Source organism: Amblyomma mixtum, chromosome 6, assembly GCF_055824585.1.
Source record: "Amblyomma mixtum isolate Tamu chromosome 6, ASM5582458v1, whole genome shotgun sequence".
Taxonomy (NCBI): domain Eukaryota; kingdom Metazoa; phylum Arthropoda; class Arachnida; order Ixodida; family Ixodidae; genus Amblyomma; species Amblyomma mixtum.
The window spans coordinates 70,318,908-70,324,063 of NC_143017.1; the positions used below are offsets into that span (position 1 = coordinate 70,318,908).

The 5,156-nt window shown below is 52.6% G+C and overlaps 1 pseudogene; it reads right to left on the bottom strand.

Moving 5' to 3' along the window:
- Positions 1-741: 741 nt before the first annotated feature.
- LOC149339332 (uncharacterized) lies at positions 742-2,937 on the bottom strand (annotated as a pseudogene).
- Between the last annotated feature and the right edge of the window lie 2,219 nt (positions 2,938-5,156).

Consider the following 5,156-nt stretch of genomic DNA (forward strand, 5'->3'; position numbering starts at 1 on the left):
CCACCTCCGGAGTTTGTTCGGTTCTATCCACCTCTTTAGTATAGAGTTCTTGGATCTGTCTGAGTTGCTGGCTCCACTCCTCCGCAGATACAATGTCGCCCTTGATCTGCTTGCAGTGTGCTCTGAAGGCGTCCCAGTCCGTTAGGCGGACCTTGCCTATTTTCCGCTTGATATTGTTTGCGGTTGTGCTGATCCTTATTATGTGGTGGTCGCTTCCAAGGTTCTCGAGCAGGTTCTCCCATTCTGCTTGTCTGGCGCCCCTTACGAAGGTTAAGTCAGGGCACGTGTCTGGACTGACGCTGTTCCCCTGTCTAGTTGGGTGATGTTCGTCGGTTAGCAATTCGCACTCTGCCTGTTCTGCTGCAGCGCAAATGCCACGTCCCTTCTTGTCGTCTTTATTGTAGCCCCACCTCGGGCTCTTGGCGTTGAAATCACCTGCTATTACTAGGGTGTTGCTCCCCGCTAACTTTTTCGCCTCCGTAAAGAGCCTAATAAAGTCCCCATCTTTCTGTCTGGGCGGGCTGTATAGGTTTATAATATAAGTGCTTTTAGATCGTGCTTTCTTTTTGGGGATTATCTCCGTGATCACGTGTTCGATCCGGGTGTTCTCTATTTCGTTATGTGCTATGGCTACTACTTGTTTGCTAATGAGAGTTGCCGTACGGCCATTTTCCTGACACGTGTAGCCCCTAAGAGTAGGGGTGCAGTTTGTTTCCTGTAGCATAATTACGTCCGGTGGGGTTCCTCTGGCATAGATGAATTGCTGCAGGAGGCCTTGTTTTTGCCTGTACCCCCTGCAGTTCCACTGCCACAGCTCTAATTGTTGGAGGCGTTCTGCCATGATGGGTTACCATTATTTGCGTTGGGGGTTTCTGTGCCGAACCTGCGTTCGTTAAGTAGTCTGTCTCTAGCATCATTGGTTATTCTCTGTGTGTTTTGGCTCTTGATGTGCGTCCTGACATTCTGTTCTAACAGGGCAAACTTTTGTTGTCCCTGCTGCATTTCGCTTTTTAACTGCTGCATCTGCTCTTGCATCTGCCTCTGCATGTTCATCATGAAGGTTTTAAGCTCATCGTTGGAGGTCCCTCCCTCGTGGTGTTGTTGCCCCGTCTCCATCGCCCTAGGCAGTGGGGTCTGAGTCCTAGGCGGTGCATAGCCTGTCCTCGATTCACGTAGTTCTCTGATTACCTCGCTTAGCTGCTTCCTAAGCTGCTCAAGTTCACGTTTAAGTCTTATTTTCCTCCGCTAGCTGTTTCTCGCGTGCGGTTTGTGTGTTGTTTGTGTTCGAGTGCGGAGCAAAGAGTGATTTGGGAGGGCCGTCTCCCCAGCTCACCTTAACGCCGCCGCTCTTCTTCTTTTGCTGTTGCTGCCCTTGCGTCTGCTTCTGCTGTTGCTTGCCGTTGCCGCCCAAGGGTGGGAAGGACTCGTCCCTTTCGGATCCCCGGCTCTGGCTCCGGTTCCGGCTGCCCCCGCGGCTGCTCCGGCCCGACTCCTGACTCTCGTCACGGAACCATCTTGGTTTTCTTCCCCGGCTGCGGCCCCGGCTACGGCGTTGCTGCTGCAGGGGGCCCCACCGCAGCTCGCTCGCCGACTTGAGTCGCTGTTTGCAGTCTCTCGTGCCCGCCACGTGGTCGCCGCCACACAGCAGGCATTTGGGTGTGCATTGGTGGTCTGCCGCCGGGTTCTGGAGTCCGCACTGTCTGCAGGCCCTGGTCTCCGGATTCGGGCAGACGTCCATTCGGTGCCCCTGTTGGCCGCAGGTGTAGCATACCTGCCTCGTGGGCCGGTACGGGTAGCACCAAAATTCTCCGCTGTGGTAGAGAACTTGCTTCGGGAGGGTGGGGCCGTCGAAGGTGATGATGGCCGTGCTGGATCTCCCGAGCATTCTGGCTGTTAGGATCTTCACGCCTTGCGTGCGAACTCTGAGGCTTGCCTTGAGTTCCTCGGGCGAAGTCTCCGGATCCACTCCGTGGATCACCCCACGTAGCGTGCCTTCCGGCGCCGCCACGTGTGCGTTTACGGCGTAGTTTTTGCCTCCGAAGCTCAGCTGCTTGATGCGCATAATCTTCTTGGCCGCTTCTTCGTTGCTGGTGCTCACAATTATGATGTTTGATCCATTGCGCAGCCGGATGATCAGGTCTTCTTCCTTACATCCCCGCTCGGTAGCCGCGACTACCGCCCGCGCCACGTGGTGTTGGTGCAAGTCTCTGACTGCGAGTCCTCTCGGCCGGAGGACGATTTTAAAGTCGTCTCTGGGGAGCGGAGGCAGGCGTCGCCTCGGCGCTCCCTCCCTCTCGTTCTCCGCCGCAGCTGGCGCGCCAGCTGCGTTCTTCGTCGCCCCTGAAGAAGGCGCGCAATCTAGGCCGTTTCCCTCCAAAACTTGCTGCTTGCCGCCGCCATCTTGGCGTTTCCTTTGTTTCTTCGACATGGCGACTATCCAGTCGTCTTCTTTTTCTCTGTCGATTCCGCTTACTTGTGAGCGTTGGATCGGTGAGGTGCTGCTTCCCGGGGCTTGGATCCCTGCTGCAGCGAGGCCGTCTCGGTCTTGCTGCATGTGGGCCACTTCGATGGTGTCGTGGAAGTCTTCTTCCATGTTTTCCTGGGATTCAGCCGAAAATCTTGTCGGTCCTAAGGTCATGGGTTGGTCGTAGCTCGGATTTCTCGTTCGGGACATCGCTCCGATGCGTCTTCACCGCGGGCCGAAGCCGGGAAGGCCGCGGAGCCCCGTACTTAACGCCTTGCCGACCACGTGGGAACTTCAAATGCCGATAAAATCCGAAAAAATAGACCCACCGGCTTGAAATTGGTATCCTCGTGGTCCTCTTCACTTCCGACGTCGATTCCGACCAAAATTTCGGTAGTCCGATGGGATTAACCGGGTCAAAGGACCCCAAAATCACGGAGCGCATGTGAGGCACGTCCGCACTCTTCGGCGAACGCAGCGTTCCTCCCTGGCGGAAATAAAGTTTCTTCACTCACTCTCGCTCGTAACGCCACCCACGCCTGTGACAACCTCGCGAAATACTTGCGTAGACCTCGTCTTTGAGAACCAGGCATTGGTGCAGCAAGTCTAGCATATTACCATCTTTTTTTTTCTACTACAACAAAGCTTCCTTCATGACAATTGGGAACGGTTAGTGGAGTGTTTCTTGAAGAAAAATAACAAGTTGTCTGTAATTGTACATGCATGCCTTGCTCAAATTCTTTTCCTCAGTCTGTTGAAAAGCTAAAACAGATGAGCCACGCTCAAATCTGTCATAAGGAAGTAATGTAATCGTCGGCAATTTTTTTTCAATCCCGCCTTCCTCCCTTCCCTTCCGGCGCGGTTCAATTGTCCACCGAGATATGCGAGACAGATACTGTGTTTTACATTTCCTCAGAAAACCAATTTACCAATTTGTGCCAGAAACGCGGCGCTGAAGCCATAGGCCATGGTCGTTCATTGTGTTGGTTTTTGAGGAAAGGAAATGGCGCAGTATCAGTGTCACATGTCTCGGCGGGCACCTGAACCGCGCCGTAAGGGAAGGGAGGAAGGTGGGAGTGAAAGAAGAGAAATGAAGTGGGCATAACTGGCTCTCTGGGTCAGCGGACGCCTAGGCCAGCGGACGTGGGGTGATGAGAGAGAGATGTGGGCTGCATGCGTTAGCGCTGACAGCGGTGAGCGAACTCTCGCGATCAACCATTAACTGCCACCTGCCAGGGTGGCAGGGTGGGTGGGGACTTTAATCCACATACAAAAACAAAAAGGAATTTCTTACCACTTATGTAGCAGAACATACTGTGCCCCTCGCTTGTAACGCATCCCACGGCTTTGACAGCCTCGCTAAATAGTAGCGTAAACCTCGTCTTTGAGAACCAGCCTTTGGTGCAGCAAGTCGAGCATATATATATCCGTCTTTTTCTACAGGATTATCTGTTCTCGCTTCGGCGAGCGCGGCTTCGGCCGCTTCTTTTTGAGCAGCGTCCGCTCCGGCGGACGCAGTTGTTGCTGCGACGCGCGTCTTTTCTTTCCTTTTTCTCTTTCCTCTGATCTTTTTAAAGAACCCCAGGTGGTCAAAATTTCCGGAGCCCTCCACTACGGCGTCTCTCATAGCCTTAGTCGCTTTGGGACGTTAAACCCCATAAACCAAACCAAACCTTTTAACTCTCCTCTATCTGCACGTGACAGCGGTGGTGGCTTGGCTCGAGCCAGTAGCAGACCCGTGCAATTTCCTCTTCATCCTTATCTCAGTCACAACAACAACAACAACCGAAAAGCTTCCGTCAAGACAATCGAGAACTGTTAGTGGAGTGTTTCTTGAGGGAGCAAATTGTGTGAAAAATACCAAGTTGTCTAAAATTGATTGTATACATACCTGTCTTGCTCGAATTCTTTGCCTCAATTTGTCGAAAAGCTGAAACAGCTGATGACCTGCGCTCAATTTTCGCATTAGGATATAGCGTAGTCATCAGCAAATTTTTTAGTTCTTAGAATAAAAGTGTTTCACCTCCACCACCTCACTTGGAAGGGTTTTTAAAACATTTACGACGCCGCAACAGTTTAGCGACGCTGCTGACGGTTAAACTGGCTGGCTGCGCGATAGAAAACGCAGGAATAGAATGGGCGACTGAGAGAAGAAAAAAGATTTCACATGACAACGCTTAGCGTTGCTGTGAGGAAGCATTTCTGGCTTCGAAGAAAATAGTGTTAGCCGTGGCTAGAAATGCTTCCTCGCTTTTAACATGCTCAGCGGCAAGCAGCAGGGTTTTGTATACTCAGAATGTGCTCGCTGTTTAGAGAGAGTTTGGGTCTGTAACTGAGTTAACCAGCGCTGAATAGTCAAAATTCGCTCGTTCGTGTGCAGAACACCAAGCGACGTAAATGGTTGCTAGAGGAGTGCGTTGCAGAGCTGACGCTATTCGCTATTTGCGCCAGTATTCGCAATGCGCCGCTCGGCGTATGCCCAGGCAGCACAACCACATTGGCCGAACGTCGCGCAAGTGTTGGCAAAACTTGGCACGAACATCGGTCCTACACTGGCATTTGGGCCGAGCGCTACCACTCCACACATTGGCCTTACTTTCATGCCAGTTTTGGGCCAACGCTCGGCCGATCAAGCGGCCAACGCAGTCCCGATGTTCGTTCTGCAGCATGGACCAGCAAAGGTCTCATACTG